The 17,213-nt window shown below is 43.6% G+C and overlaps 1 long non-coding RNA gene and 1 pseudogene across 1 annotated transcript; both read right to left on the bottom strand.

Moving 5' to 3' along the window:
- Positions 1–4,480: 4,480 nt before the first annotated feature.
- LOC146209597 (uncharacterized) lies at positions 4,481–5,432 on the bottom strand (annotated as a pseudogene).
- A 1,582-nt stretch (positions 5,433–7,014) lies between these two features.
- Positions 7,015–16,029, bottom strand: LOC146209598 (uncharacterized). Its single transcript, XR_014703460.1, has 5 exons — positions 15,937–16,029; positions 14,010–14,146; positions 10,436–10,593; positions 9,366–9,520; positions 7,015–7,127 (listed from the first exon to the last, which is right to left on the bottom strand). It is a non-coding gene; the product is annotated as an uncharacterized LOC146209598 (long non-coding RNA).
- Positions 16,030–17,213: the final 1,184 nt, after the last annotated feature.

Here is a 17,213-nt window from a genome sequence, read left to right on the forward strand (position 1 = left end):
ATTATGCGAAAGCGTTTGACTGCGTAGATCACAGCAGATTGTGGCAAGCTCTCCAAGAGATGGGAGTTCCAATTCACCTCATCTGTCTCCTCAGGAACCTTTATGAAGGGCAAGAGGCCACAGTCAGAACTGAGCATGGTCTTACTGATTGGTTTCCGATTAAGAAAGGGGTGATGCAAGACTGCATACTGTCGCCCTGCCTATTTAACCTATATGCAGAGTGCATCATGAGAAAGGCCGGTCTGGACGAGTCTTCAGCTGGAGTGAAGATTGCTGGAAAACGTATCAACAACCGTAGATATGCGGATGATACCACTTTAATGGCAGAAAGTGAAGTGGAACTCAAGAGACTTCTGCTGCGCGTACAAGAAGAGAGTGAGAAGTTTGGGCTTAAACTGAACATTAAAAAGACGAAGATCATGGCGTCTTGCCCTATCAAGTCCTGGAGCATCAATGAACAAGAAGTGGAAGCTGTGACAGATTTTCTGTTCTTGGGCGCCAAGATTACCTCGGAAGGAGATTGCAGCCATGAAATTTGGAGACGCCTGCTTCTGGGAAAGAGAGCAATGGTTAGCCTTGACCGCCTAGTAAAGAGCAGAGACATTAGTCTGCCAACCAAGATCCATATAACCCGTGCTTTGGTCTTTCCAGTTGTGATGTATGGATGCGAGAGTTGGACTGTGAAAAAGGCTGACCGCCGAAGAATTGACGCGTTTGAATTGTGGTGCTGGCGAAGACTCTTAAGAGTTCCTTGGACTGCCAGAAGATCAAATCAGTCGATATTGTCGACCATAAACCCTGACTGCTCATTGGAGGGTCAAATTCTAAAGTTAAAGCTCAGCTACTTTAGTCATCTGATGAGAAGAGAGGAGTCGCTGGAGAAAGATTTGATGTTGGGAAAGGTTGAGGGTCGCCGGAGAAGGGGTAGGCAGCGAGCGCGATGGCTAGATGGCATTCTCGAGGCATTGCAGATGAAGCTATGTGATGTTAAGAAGATAGTGAGAGACCGGAAAGCGTGGCGTGACATGGTTCATAGGGTCACGAAGAGCCGGTCACGACTGAACGCCTGAACTGAACTGAATGCTTTCACAGGTACGGCTGATGCGTGAAGTTTAAAAAAAAGTCTTTGCGGCTGATTGTATATACATTCGTTGAACCCACTATAATACATTGTCTAGAGAGGCGAGGTCTGCCAATAGATCGGTATAAGAAATATTGTCTAAATTAGAACTTTTGTCATCTGTCTTCTGGTTAGACTCTATAGGTGTTCCAAGAAAACCCGTACAGTGAGAGAATGGAATGTTTCGCCAACTTCCTAAAGAAAACCCCACAAAGGACCCTCACTGCTATGACCAGTGGGCGCAAACAAATTAGGCAAGTGGGCACTTAATCGTCTATTAAACACAGTTAGGAGGAAGGGATACCTTGCTTTTTTTTAAAGAAAAACCTTGAAACAAGTTGATCAACAAACAAGTGGGGAAGACCAACTCCACCAGCCTCCAGAGGGAGAACAAATTATCTCAAAGCATAGGATCCCATTGAAAGCACCACAAAAAGTAGCAAAAATTCTATGCATGAACTGCACTTTGTTTCTTGCACAATGCAACAGCTGCAATACATCGATGAGGTTAGAAATCAGGAAGACATTAAATGTTGTGCTCGTGCAAATAGAGACAGCTCCTTGCCCAACGAATTCTGGGTTTGTCTCCTAGCTGATGAGCTCTGCGAATTCCAGCGAGGACCACTATTGCGATATTTATGCCAAGGAACCCCCAAATACTGTAAGTTGTCGGAGTCCCACCTAATTCCAGCAGAAAATTTAGGCTTTGTACTCCAGCGACCTAACCTGAATCGCTTTGATTTATCTAGGTTAGGAGACGCCCTGAAACTATAACAAAAACTCTCAGTTACATGTAAAACCTCGGCACACTCTTTTTATCAGAACAAAAGAGGGAAATGTCATCATAAGCCAAAAGCCTAATATCACATTGCGATGGTGACAGGGCACGAACTGCTTTGTTTTTGATGATACTAGGGGCGCAAGATATAACACGAATAAAAAAGGCGATAGAAGGCAGCCCTGTCGAACACACGATTTGAGAGGGATCGGTTTGGTTAAGTTTTGATTAACAATCAGTCTTGTCATGGCCACTTTATACCATAGTTCGAAGCCTTTATGCAAGACATCACCAATGTCTGCACTCTCCAAAACAGCAAACAATCATGGCGCACCTTATCAAAAGCTTTTGCCCAATCAATCTGAAGACACTTGACTGACCTCATCTGACACTGCTTCTATCACAGAATGTGTAATATGTATATGATTTTGAATACTATGGCCTTTGATTCCAAACACTTGGTGTGGCCATAATAAATCTAATGCCACTAGCTGCAGACGAGATGAAAGAACTTTACCAAATACTTTATGATTCACGTTGCATAAGCATATCCAACGGTACCCTTCAACAGTTTCCAACCGACATGCGTTTGTGGTTTTCGGGATTAGTATGGTGTGACCAGTATAGAACATGGGAGACAAATAGCGTTTGTCATAAGCTGCACTAAACACTTCCAATAAGGCAGGCGCTAAGGTGGGCATAAACGTTTTTTAGAATTCGCTATTTAGACCATCTGGGCCAGAAGACTTTTGGCCCCGCAATGAAAAAATGGCCTACTTGACCTCATCTAAAGTGGTGGATCCCTCAATGGTTGTACGCTGCTCGTCCTCAAGACGAAGAAAATCTTATTTGAAATTAGAATCAGACCCACTGTTCGAGTTATTACTACCACTAAATAGCCACGCATAATAATTAAAGACGGCATTCTGAATACTAGGCGTGTCAGTGTACGTATCACTTCCGCAACGAATTTCTAAAACATGCTTAGAAAGAGCAGCTTGCTTTCATCACTAAAGGCACGGCGAGATGGTTGTTTGTTAGCGAATCTCCGTGTTCGCGACCTAATCAAGACACCCTGATATTCTTCTGCCTTAAACTGTTATAGCTGTCCTTGAATATTGTGGACGTACATCATCAAACTACCACCTCGGAGAAATTCTTTCCAACTCATATAGTTTGTTCAAGGTGCGCTTCAATACATGAATAGGCGCTTCAAAAATGTGATCCTTGATGATGCTTTAATTGCAAGACTCTTAACCTCCCGCTTAAAAAAATCACACTTTTGAAACACTTATAGATCGGCACGAGCCCACGTGTTCTTGAGGCACGCCACTACAGACCGCTGAAAAATTTCATCCGAAAGAAGGGAATTGTTCCGCTTCCATAGCTCCCACTGCTCTTGGAGTAGACGTCTAGTAGGCTTTCCTATGTGAACAGATATCGTGCAGTGATCGCTGAAAAAATATCGGTCGCACCGAGTATCTATGCACAGTAGGTAATGTGCCAGCCGAAACGTAGATGCTGTGAAGTCGTGCATTCGAAGACGATTGGAAGTGCGTGAAATGTATACTATCGCTTTTTAGTCGACCAATGTGAACAAGGTTATGCTCACAAACTAAGTCAGTGAGAACAGCAGCACTGGGGTGATAACGTTTGCGATATACTGATCGATCCCCATTGTTACATACACAAATGAAACCTCCCAGCAATAAAATGTCCCGATCTGTACGCAGATTTACCAAGGACAAGAAAAACACTTTTCTTTCCTGCTGCTTAACAGGCAGATAGAAACAGCAATTCGCCACTGCTCACCCGAAAGGGCGAGGCCACAAAACATAAGTCGCCCGTCATCATCAACACAATATGGCAAGTCAGTCATGTCTAGTGTATTGTTCAGAAACAGCATGCACCCTTCGGGCAATCCTTTCGAATGGCTCACGATATTATTAAAATAAGATAAAAACATCTCGAGAGCAGTGCCAGTATCCCCATCCATAGCCTAGTTTCCTGAATTGCAGCTAAACCCACACGACTGCTTTCAAAGAGTTGCCCTAACTTGCACTGGCGCCGTCGATTCCGCAAGCCTCTAACGCTAAGGGTAGCGATCTCAAAAGCTGAGATCACCGCCATTTTTTTTTCTGCTTGCATTATTCAACTCCATCCGCTGAAGCGGGGAGAGCGCTGGCAAGCTGGCGACCTTTTGAGCTGTAACAGCACGTTTTTGTTGAAGCCAATTCTCCTCTTTGCCTCCTCCTCTGATACCTGCTTGGATCTTCGTTGACACCAAGCTCCTCCTCCGTGGGACGCTTCAAAGACGCGGTGCTGTCCATGCATATAGTGCCTAGAATATCTACCATGGAGACCACTGATGTTGGTGAGGCTTCCACCTATGATGTCGGAAGCATTGCGTCACTCGCAGCTCAAAAATCGGTCGGCAGCTCCTTGCAGACGCAGATAGTTAACTCCAGACGCGGAGCACTGCACTCTTACGACACACCACCGACGGAGCAGCGTAGACGCACATCCGCTGGCTTCTCGGCAACCCCCAGTGGCAGATCTAGAGATGCATCTGCAGCAGAACGCTAATTTCTAAACAGCTCAAGATCAGATGCACCATGCTCAAACTGGGCAAAGACTGGAGGCTTGGGGTCGGGAGGTTCACTAGGTGGCGGCTTGATGTCCTCTGGACTATTAATGGTCATTGCTTCATGCAGAACCGCGGTATTGAGCTCTCCAGAAGCGTCCAAAGCATCCGAAATGTTCATGATGTGCTCTGACACTCCATTATCTTCTTTAGACATAGAGCCCTGATACAACCTATCGGCATAGTTCAGGACGCAGGCATCCACTGTGTGACCCAAACGATGACACTGGGTGCATCGAGGCGTTCGGCACTGCCGCAGGACATGCCCAACTCTGCTGCACCGAAGACAGAGTGGAGGCCTGCCAGGAATGATTACCAACGCCTGAATCCCGAACACACTTAGGGCATGGGGAATGCTGGGAGATGAAACGCCATCTGTATGATAGACACTTCCTGGATTGCTGTTTCCATGTGTTTCATATCTGGGCAGCGCCACTTTTCTCGCTCCACGCTCTGAACAGTGCTATACGTCTCTAAAGCTTCCATAATCCGGCGATGTTCCATATGACGTGGGAGCCAAAGCAGCTTCAACTCAATATTTCTTGCTTCCGGGTGAAATATCATGCATTTCAGCCCTTTTACGCGTATCTTCGCCAAGTCCACAAGTTTCTCTTTTGAAACGCGTTTCTCACAGGTAGCCATCCAAACGTGGCTCATTTGATATTGTACAATGCTGACGATATTCCGAAGGTCCATGACACAAGCAAGGGCATCCCTGAAGTCAGGCGCTCTCGGTACGAACGGCCATTTAAGTCACCATGCAAAAATACAGTATTGAGTTCGGCATTACCGGATGGCAGACGAGGCAGCACAATTTTGTAGTTGTCCATGTCTTCAAAAGACGCAAAACCTCGGCCAACTGCCGATGCGCTGTTTACAGCCGAGAGCATTGTGAAACGTGGCCTTCCTGAACGAACGCCACTCGTGAACTCGCAGTGCCGCGCCCCGCACCGTGAAGCGCCCTTCATAATTCCGCTTCTCTACTGTGAGCCAATGGCTTCGCGTCACATTTGAATTCGTCAAATGCTGGAATAGTTAAGTCAGCCAATTAGGGTGACATCGAGATGTATATATAAATAAATCAGCAATTAGGCTTACGTTGCGGAACCTGAAGTCGAGCTAAGAAAGGGCATAGGAGGGATTCGCACGCAAATTGAAAGTACCAGAGAGTACGATAGTTAATTAAGCCAGTTAGGGTGACGTCAAGAATATGACGTCACGCAACTGGAAGTAGAGTTTTAAACCGGCATAGGAAGGGACTGGCGCGCAATTTAAATGTACCAAAGAATACAATGAAAAACAAGAAGAGAATTATTGTGACATCATGCAACCGGCAGTAAGCCAAAAAAAGGCACAGGAAGGGATTGGCGCCCAATTTGTAAGTACCAAAGATTAAAATGGGTAAACAAGAAGTGAATTAGGTAGAAGAAGAAAAAGAACGCCCGGCAACTTACCGTAACGCTTTCGCTCAATTTTCGGTTCAGCAGCGTTGAACCCCTCTAATTTTTATTTATGGTTTCAAAGAAAAGGTCAATTGTTTCCTCCATTGACCCAATGTGTTCAAGATCTGTATGTGCATATATTTGCTATTTGGCAGTTGAATAGTGTTTATCTTGTTTTGAAACAATGAGACAGCGCAAATACCGTGGATAGCTAGGGAGATTAAATACACACATGGTCCCTCTATGGAGCCAACTAGTTCATTTACTTCATGTTGGTTGCTGCATAGGAAAAGGCTAATAGCTCCTAGGTCCCGAGCGTGTGATTCAGCTCAGCACCAAGCGGACGCCCTCAAGCAGCTGCAGCCGTTATCGGTATGTGGATTGAGGAATGGGCAAAATTTCACCGGCACTCACAACAGAATTGACACACCCTCGAACCGTGACATGCTGCTGAACGTGACATGCAGTGGGCGTACAGCGCGCAAAAGCTCTTTTATCAGTACTACTCGCACATTCAAGCCATCGCGTGACCTGGCCGCAGTTACGTCTTATCCACGCGACGCTGTGATGTGACGCACGGGCTGGCAGAGCTGCCAATTTGGGTCTCTCGTTTCACATAACACGGTTATGTCAGGATCCCTTACAAAAATGTCTATGATCACTTTATGCGATGTCTTTAGACAATATGATCATAGAAGCTATCGACCATCAAAAGAAAGTCTTTAGAACACGTATGATCTATGTGTGACCTCCCTTCCGACAATTGGCCACCGTGATTGAATAGAATGTATTTACATAGAACGTATTTATACCTCCCATGATTAGCCTATTGATAGCATATATGGACACTGTAACGACTGTGTTCCGATAATTGGCCACCGTTATTTTAAAGAATCGTATTCATACAAAGTATTAATATCTTGTGTTATGCTAACTATATTTCAAGTGTCCAATAATAATATGTATTTTACTCACTGTTCACATGCGTGTAATATTTCGTGAAAAGTGAGAGTAGTGAAAGAAACAGATGCAAATTCATACCTTCATTTATTGCACAAACCCTTGACACAAACACTTGGTTTCCGATGGCAACGACATTGTGTGTTTGATGTAGCGGCCATATCAAATTTATTATGGTGTCACCTAGAAAAGAAATATACATGCTCAAAATTTCTCTGCCAATTTCACACGCTTTGTGCTAGCATCACACACATCTCTCTTCACTCAGATGCCTCTTTTACCTCAAGATATGCTAACAGGTTTCCAACCACTTTCTGTACAAACTATACTGCAAAACACCCTCAGGAGATAGAGACTATTGCTGTATTTAGTTGTATTCCTTTTGATCCTCTAATCATTCGACATTAGTTTATCACAATAGGGGCCCAGGAAACAAAGGAGTGAAATTTACACGCCAGTATGCTTGGTCATCAGATGAACTCTCTCCTCTACCATTTGCTACATCAAGCAAATACACATGTTGAACAAAACGTGAAGTTGGGCTAGATGGTGCATTGTAACTTGACTGAAGATAAAGCGCACGAGAAGACACACACAAGAGAAGACACAGGACACGCGCTAACTCACATCTGGTTTATTTGCAGCAATAACAGCAAATATATACTGAAAAGGGGTCATGCGCAGTACATAACAATCACATAAAGACAGAGGAAAAATATAAGGAATATTACAAAACATGATCAAGGAATATCACAAAACCCGATCAAGAACACTGATCTCTGCCTTCCAGAGCCGCTCCGACGTATCGCTGACACACCTATCTCCCCTTTTCCCGATATGGAATGCCTCCAAAAGCTCACGCGCTGTCTTATCACGGCCTCTGCCCAGAATCTTAATGTCAGCCAGTCGCGGCTCGCACGCAGTGCAGTTCGCGCAATGCGCTGCCAAATTTGTCCCTCCACTCCTTAAAGCCCGCAAATGATCCCCTGCTCGATCATTAATACAGCGCCCGGTCTCGCCAATGTAGGCCTTCCCACAGGTCAGCGGGATCTCATATACGACCGCCATGCAGCAGTCGACAAACCGCTTAGAATGTTTTTTCTCACAACCGCTCGATTTTCCAACCCGCGAAATGCGTGAGCAAAGCTCCGCCATCTTCTTCGGAGCGGAGAACACCACCGGCACGCCATGCCTGTTCGCCACTTTCTTCACGTGGTGCGCAACCTTATGCATATACGGTACAACAACAGGTTTGGCCGTATTTCTCACCGGAGCAGTTTTCTTCCCAAAACCAAGCGAGCCACGTTTGGGAAGAAAACTGCTCCGGTGAGAAATACGGCCAAACCTGTTGTGGTACCGTATATGCATAAGATTGCGCACCACGTGAAGAAAGTGGCGAACAGACATGGCATGCCGGTGGTGTGCTCCGCTCCGAAGAAGATGGCGGAGCTTTGCTCACGCATTTCGCGTGTTGGAAAACCGAGTGGTTGTGAGAAAAAACATTCTAAGCGGTTTGTCGACTGCTGCATGGGGGTCGTATATGAGATCCCGCTGACCTGTGGGAAGGCCTACATTGGCCAGACCGGGCGCTGTATTAATGATCGAGCACGGGATCATTTGCGGGCTTTAAGGAGTGGAGGGACAAATTTGGCAACGCATTGCGCGAACTGCACTGCGTGCGAGCCGCGACTGGCTGACATTAAGATTCTGGGCAGAGGCCGTGATAAGACAGCGCGTGAGCTTTTGGAGGCATTCCATATCGGAAAAAGGGGAGATAGGTGTGTCAGCGATACGTCGGTGCGGCTCTGGAAGGCAGAGATCAGTTTTCTTGATGGGGTTTCGTGATATTCCTTGATCATGTTTTGTAATATTCCTTATATTTTTTCTCTGTCTTTATGTGATTGTTATGTACTGTGCATTGTTATGTACTGTGCAAATAAACCAGATGTGAGTTAGCGCGTGTCCTGTGTCTTCTTCTCTTGTGTGTGTCTTCCCGTGTGCTTTATCTTCAGTCAAGTTACACATGTTGAGCGGCAACGTATCAGTATGTATACATACATTTTGGTGCATGCTACCAGCAAGTGATGCCTCTATGCCTGTTTGCTCCCATTTTTCCTGAGTGATGCCTATGTTAGCCATAGCAGATAACACACACACCTAAGTAATTACTGAAGGAGACCAGCTACACCAAGCACCTAGGTGAATACAATAGCAATAATAGGGAATGATGAAGTATATTATAGTTACCCTACAATATGCAGTCACACATACTTTTTGCTACATATGCAGGTAACAAGTCTCAATTGTGTATTCCCAGACAGTAAGAAAATAAGAAAGTGCCACTCATGCCCATCTTTTCCTTTCAAGAGCTTGTCACCAAGGTAAAATCTTTATCACATATGAAAGCCAAATTTAGAATACCTTTCTTTTATAAGAAGTCCACATGGATGCCGAAGAAACTACGCTGCTATGTCCCACTGCTACTTGTCCCGGAAGTCAGGTTGCCTTGTTACTTGTCGGCACAGACCACGGCAACAGGGTGTCTCCAGATATGGTCGAATGAAGCAACAAGAGGACTGCGTATACATATGAGAACACTAGTCAGAACAGCACGAAGGAAGATTTTTTGAATAATAAAGGAAAAGTCAAATGCACAAGTAAAGGAAACATAGGAGGAGTATTTCATATGGTTGCTGAGTGACAGTATGAAAAGCCCAGAATTGAAAACGCAATGCTCCACTGAGGAAAATTACATAATCATAAAATACATAAATACATAATAATCTAGGTAATCTCGGGAATAGTGGCAAGTCTTATGTAGGCACTATCTTTTGGAGATACGTGGAAAGACAAGTCAGATGGGGTGGTAAAAAATGACTGGTTTGGTTTATGTGGTTTAACATCCCAAAGCAAACCAGACTATGAGAGATGCTGTAGGGGAGGACTTCAAAGCGTTCGACGAGCTGGGGCTCTTTAACGTGCACTGACATCGCACAGGACATGAATGCCATTTTGCTTCAATTTTGGGCTTACTGCTGAACTGGTCGTACTCAAAATAGGTTGGCGCTACTTTTATTTAAATTTAGACAACGTCCTTTTGAGGATACAAGACTTGCATGTGTCCCAGATACATTCAGGGAGACATGCTAGCTCTCTACAAAGGCTTAAAACGTGGAGAGCTTGTCTCATTAAAACCCACCCGGCCCCGCATTATCACCTTTTAGTACCTAGTATTGCCTGCTTTGGCTCGTCAGTAGTAGGCTACCGACAATAGGAGCTAAATTATTTCATCCTTAAAAAATCATGCAGCTTACTGCTGGAATATGCAGTCACACATAATTTTTGCTACATATGCAGTTAACAAGTCGTAATAGTGTATTCCCGAGAGTAAGAAATCAAGAAAGTGCCATTCATGTCCATCCTTTCCTTAAAGAGCTTGTCACCAAGGTAAAATCTTGATCATATATGAAAGTCAAATATAGAAGAAATACCTTTCTTTTATAAGAAATCCACATGGATGCTGAAGAAACCATGCAGCTACGTCCCACTGCTACTTGTCCCGGAAGTCAGGTTGCCTAGTTTTTACTTGTCGGCACAGACCACGGCAACAGGGAGTCTCCAGATATGGCTCAATGAAGCATCAAGAGGACTGATATGCATACGAGAACACTAGTCAGAACAGCAGGAAGAAAGTTATTTTGAATAATAAAAAAAGGAAAAGTCAAATGCACAAGTAACAGAAACAAGGAATACTTCATATGTTGCTAAGTAACAGCATAAAAACAGCACAGAGTTAGAAATACAATGCTCCACTAGGCAAAATACAGTAAAATGCTGTGCACAAAATTCTCTTCTAGAGTGGAAGATTCAGTGATATATGAAAGGGGTTACGTGTATCTATAGTGCATGCATACGGTACTATAGGAATACATTACTGTCTGGGAAGTCAACCTCCACAACCACCAGGTATCAAACTATTTCAGAAGTTTCTGAAAGATTTCTATGCAATAACAGGAAGATCTTTCACTATCAAACACAGTTGCAAACAACACTAAAATCTAATGAGCCCATGTATGTTTCTCTTAAAAATGTGCGGACGAAGGAAATGTAGTTGCTGCTCCTTTTATTTATTTATTTGTAACTAATACTGCATCATTTCCAGTATAGCATGCGTGAACATAATGCAAACAAACAATAGAGGTGAGCAAGCTTATCTAAAGATTTAGAATGACTTTTTGTAATAAAATGAACAGAAATCATTTAACTAGCCATGTACAGGAGACAATGCATGTACTAAAGCAGAGCTGCACAGATTTAAGAGCTTTAAAAGCTCTAGCAAAACACCCCTCTTGTCACTGTTGCCTTTTCACAAACACTACAGGCTGGCCGAGAGCTAGTTTTGATACAATACCTCTAATTATCGCATTCAAACTGATCACTTTTTCAAATACATTGATAAATACAGGTACACATGGCTGAGCTTTCAAAACATCATCTGTTGGACAAAACCCTCATTATACTCTTGGATAGGTCTGATAATAAAGATCAGCATGGCGAACAGCCATTCAGCGCTTCCATGCGCTATGCAAGCTTAATAGCCTTATCATATCTTACAGAACACTGTTGTAATTTTCAACACCTGAGAACCAAATTCCATGCGGGTTTAAAAGGACATCTTTGAGCAAAGTTCACTGTAGGATATTGCCCCCCAAAAAACCCAATCACAACAATTTATAAACACATGTTCGACAGCCTCAGACTTTCTGCACAAAATACAGTTCACACCCGATGGCAGAAAGATCTCTCTCTGCCATCTATGTTTATCCAGGCAGAACCCAAACATGCAATTTAAAAAAATTTTTAACAGGCTGTAAAGGCATTCGTTTTACATGTTAGGATGCATTATTATTTGATAAACACAAAAGGGCCGCCACACTGATACTTCCCTTCGTCTTGCAGCCCACCCGTTCTGTAACAAGCCCCCTCATGTTTGCAGAACTCAAAAACATAGAAAACAATTAAACAAAAAATGTTCTCCAACAGATAAATATCAACGTATTACTTTTGTTATTGCTAGTAACTATTTGGCTCTAGGGTTAACGATGCATTTATTTAGGTTGTGAATAAAATGAGCTCGGAAGTTAATTGCAAATCTTGGTGACTAGCAAGAAAGTAAATATTTGTGTATATGTTGCTTTGAGCAAAGTAAATGTTCTCATTTAGTCACAGAAAAACAGAATACCACTTGAACGAACGTCACTTCGACGATGTATTCAGTTGTACGAACTTTATTAAATCCCCCCACTGAAGCTCTATTGAACACTATGCAAACACACTTCATTTTAACAAACTTCAGTTATTGCTCATTTCAGTTCAACGAACATTTTCTGCGGTGCTATCCTGTGTCTTCAAAGTCATACTGAGCACTTAAAAAAGCACAGTCCGCACTCTTTGTAGCATATTTTTATGTTAGGAACCACTCTTCATTATCGCATGAAGAAAAGTGGCCGTTATTTAGCTTTAAAGTGAATTGGCTGTCTAAACTAGCTTGTGACCAGATGAATCCATAGCTGTCTTTGCACGCTTAATTAGCTGTACAGTCATAGCCAGTCAAAGCCAGATCTTCAGCCCTACTAGGCCCTTTAGCTCCAAGAATTGCGAATGTGTGCATTTTGGCTAACCATGATCTGCTTGGAGAAAATGAGCCTTTTCTCCTCAGCAGGCCGTTGTGATAGGCAAGATTCTCAGGAGCTTGCTCAGTAATCGAGTTCAAAACCACTGTAGTCCTTTCAAAAGTGCTGCAAAAGGTTACGCATTCTTCACTTGCAAATCAGCGCAATGACAAATAAATGGGGCCAGATAAGATTTGAACAACCTAAAAATCTGTGACAGATTTTCTCTTCTTGGGCTCCAAGATTACCTCTGAAGGAGACTGCAGCCATGAAATTAGGAGACGCCTGCTTCTGGGAAAGAGAGCAATGGTTAGCCTTGACCGCCTAGTAAACAGCAGAGACATTAGTCTGCCAACCAAGATCCGTATAACCCGTGCTATGGTCTTTCCAGTTGTGATGTATGGATGCGAGAGTTGGACTGTGAAAAAGGCTGACCGCCGAAGAATTGACGCGTTTGAATTGTGATGCTGGCGAAGACTCTTGAGAATTCCTTGGACTGCCAGAAGATCAGATCAGTCGATATTATCGACCATAAACCCTTACTGCTCATTGGAGGGTCAAATTCTAAAGTCAGCTACTTTGGTCATCTGATGAGAAGAGAGGAGTCGCTGGAAAAAGATCTGATGTTGGGAAAGGTTGAGGGTCGCCGGAGAAGGGGTAGGCAGCGAACGCAATGGTTAGATGGCATCCTCGAGGCACTGCAGATGAAGTTATGTGATGTTAGGAAGATAGTGAGAGACCGGAAAGCGTGGCGTGACATTGTCCATAGGGTCATGAAGAGTCGGACACGACTGAACGACTGAATTGAATATTTCTTGAAGCTAATGGAAACAATCTTCCACGCATTTATTTCAGTCCAATAAACTTTCATTTCAACAAACTTTTTCCTAAGGTCCCTTGAACTTTGTTCAAGTGAAGCATCACTGTATGTGTACATATGCTGAGGCAGTCTAAATAAACAGTAACTGAATGTCAGCATGAATATGCACACATATGCACAGTGCAGTCAGCTATATTATGAAACTATGTCAATGAGCTATTAAAACACAGGTTTACTCAATTTTGCCTCAACTAGAAATAGTAGGTACTACTGCAATAAAACAGCTAAGTATATATCCTGTTTTAAAGCTCTGAAGAGGTCATGAAAAATTTTCTTTAGTGCAGACTATGAGCAAGATTCACCAACACGCCAGTCTTGCGCTAAATACACAGCAAGAATCATATAACAATACCGAGCTGGATTCAAGCTTTGCTTTAATGAAGCCTGTTACACATCCGCCCTTTATACACTCTCAAAAGAAAACAATAAATGCAAGAAAGCATGAACCAGTAAAAATTTTACAGTTATAAAGCAAACACATGAATGCAAAAAACATCAGCATGTGATACCTACCATTTTAATGTCTCCTTTACAGGAAGGATGCTTTAGGGCAGGGCATCCATGGCTGATAGAATAAACTGCCTCAACAGATTCATGACGCTGTCTGCTTCATATTCAGGCAGCACTCCCTCGATGGCAGATGAAATCTGCTGCAAAAGCAGTTTGACAATACAGCTGCATCAGCTGGACTGCAAGCATTATTGCCAAACAAGCCGTAAACGCAGTAAAAGAAACACTTCATTAAATCCATGCTTCGCAAATCCATAACATACCATTACTTTCCCTATACTACTAAAGAAAAGCTGTCTCAGAAAATGAATTCCTAAAAGCTCTATCAAGTCCTGGAGCATCTATGGACAAGAAGTGGAAGCTGTGACAGATTTTCTGTTCTTGGGCGCCAAGATTACCTCGGAAGGAGACTGCAGCCATGAAATTAGGAGACGCCTGCTTCTGGGAAAGAGAGCAATGGTTAGCCTTGACCGCCTAGTAAAGAGCAGAGACATTAGTCTGCCAACCAAGATCCGTATAACCCGTGCTATGGTCTTTCCAGTTGTGATGTATGGATGCGAGAGTTGGACTGTGAAAAAGGCTGACCGCCGAAGAATTGACGCGTTTGAAGTGTGGTGCTGGCGAAGACTCTTAAGAGTTCCTTGGACTGCCAGAAGATCAAATCAGTCGATATTGTCAACCATAAACCCTGACTGCTCATTGGAGGGTCAAATTCTAAAGTTAAAGCTCAGCTACTTTGGTCATCTGATGAGAAGAGAGGAGTCGCTGGAGAAAGATTTGATGTTGGGAAAGGTTGAGGGTCGCCGGAGAAGGGGTAGGCAGCGAACGCGATGGTTAGATGGCATTCTCGAGGCATTGCAGATGAAGCTATGTGATGTTAAGAAGATAGTGAGAGACCGGAAAGCGTGGCGTGACATGGTCCATAGGGTCACGAAGAGTCGGACACGACTGAACGCCTGAACTGAACTGAACTGAACTAGGTCACATGCCATAAGTTACCAAAAAACTCGATCCTATCACCTGTTTCAATTCTGACCCTTGTCAGCAATGTCAAACATTAATAAACGAAGAACTTCCATAGTTGAAATTCACTTTTCAAAATATGCTGTTTCTCTGTGAAGCTTAAAGGTTCTTAGAAATTAAACAAAACAGAAGACTAAGTTTGAAAGCTCTAACCACTTACTTCCCAGCCAATTGTTAGTTTGACCCACATAACTTGCCACGCCTCCGTAAAAAAAAAACAAAAACCGTTAGGACTTAAATAAACAATGCGTACTGACCTACTGAGGATACAAATATAACTATTACTGTGTTGGAGTCTGCGAATTGTTATGAATAAAACGATATATCAACCCCCCCCCCCCAATCTGTGCCTACTCGAAAGGAAAGCTTGAAATACAGTATAATTTTACGCGCAAAAGTCGTTGCTTATGGACTATTCCTATCAACCTCGAATTACCGGCTCTATGTGCAAATAGCTCAGCAAAGAAACCATATAAATAAAAAAGATAGGTAGCGAGCGATCGCACACATCTGATGGAAGATAAAAATAGCGTCTACATCGCTTTCACGCAGTACAAGGCCTCTCTCAATATTTGAAGCTGACAGTTATGGCTGCGAGGCAAAGCGGTTGTTTACGTTTGAATAATTGGTAGTAACTCCGCAAAAACAAACGCCTTAACTATCGAACTTTGTTGCAAAATGATCGGAAAGAGGCCGCGGACCATCGAGGATCATTTTAGAACTTAACTAGGTGCTAAAAAGGCTAAACGATGAAAAATCTTCCTAGCAAATTGGTAGTGCTGTGTGCAGCAAATTAAAAAATGGGTAAACGCGTGTAAGTTAAAAACTGCTCAGTTCAGAAACAAAATTTTCCGTGAGTATGCGCAAAGGGTTTATAAAAAAGGAATGAAAACGTTTGGCAACTTACATTGAAGATTTCTGGCAGAAAGAAGTATTTTTTTCCGTGCTCGACGTCGCCAAACGCAGCCTCCCCGAGAAGTTTTTTTGCAGGTCGTGTGGGTCTTCGGTGCACGATCACGTGACACAATCACGTGACGCATGCCTCTATTTTTGCAGGAATTCTGAGAGCAATCACGTGACACATGGGTGCCGTAGCCAAGCCGTAGTCTCGGCGTTCGCTCACGCGTGTATCGTGGAGTTCGCTTTTTTTTTTTTTTTTTTTTTTAGTCGCGCTGCCGCGCCAAGGTCGCCGCGCTGCTCAGACGAAAGGCTGGAAGCGTGGAATGCCGAGCGAGCCCCGGTTCTGTGCGTTCGCAATCTTTTGCTTTCGTTCTTTTTTTCCGGTGGTTTTGTGGGGTGGCTGGTATTCGAGGCGACGCAGAGACTCGGAGTGGCGAGCCCGCTTCTTCACAGCGCGCTGTATGGATCGTGTGTTTGCTTTCCTCATTGTAATGAAAACTTGAGTTCTGACCGTATGCGGGGCCACACATATTGAGTACCTGCGCATAAGTTATTTGCACACACGCCCGTTCACACACATGCAGATTTACAGTGGCGGAAAAGATATAGCTCTCAAGACTGAGAGCATTATCCATTTATGCTAATTAAACACGAAAAACTGATTGCTGATTTGGTTACTTTTAGTCGGAGACAGCTTCGTGAATATTTTGGGAAACTTTGAAGCCATCCTTTTCGCTGTATTGATGACATCACTGCGGTATTACCATGAAATTGCGCTGTTATTCGGTAAACACATATCTATTTTCATTTTTTTTACTTTTGATGCTGTTCATCTCTGTAATGCCTGCAATGTTTATGCCTGTAATGTGTTCCATGTAAACTCTCAAGCAGTGTGCAACTGCTTTCTCGCTGAGGAGCCCCCCCCCTCCCCCGTCCTCGGATTTGAAAATAAGGTTGATTGATTGAGTGATAATTTGATTGATTGATTGATTGATTGATTGAAGGGCGCGTAAATGTTAATGTAGCAGTCAAATCGCCAGCGCTACCTAGCTGCCGATCCTTGGTTCGATCGGCAGCTACCAAACTTTAAAAAAATAAACTAAAGGAAGAAAGCGTGCAACGTCTGCTCTGTGATTTGCCGAGGGCAGCTCCAAGCCGTCACAGGTTTGATACCATGCTGTCTACGTTGGCAAGCCTGCCCGCTTCTCCTTTCACACCTTCCGCACTTCAAGGGGGAGGGGGGGGGGGATGAAGAATGCGTGCTTGGGTGCGTGCGTGCTGCTG

Source organism: Amblyomma maculatum, chromosome 1 (genome assembly GCF_055883805.1).
Source record: "Amblyomma maculatum isolate TAMU_Amacu chromosome 1, ASM5588380v1, whole genome shotgun sequence".
NCBI lineage: Eukaryota > Metazoa > Arthropoda > Arachnida > Ixodida > Ixodidae > Amblyomma > Amblyomma maculatum.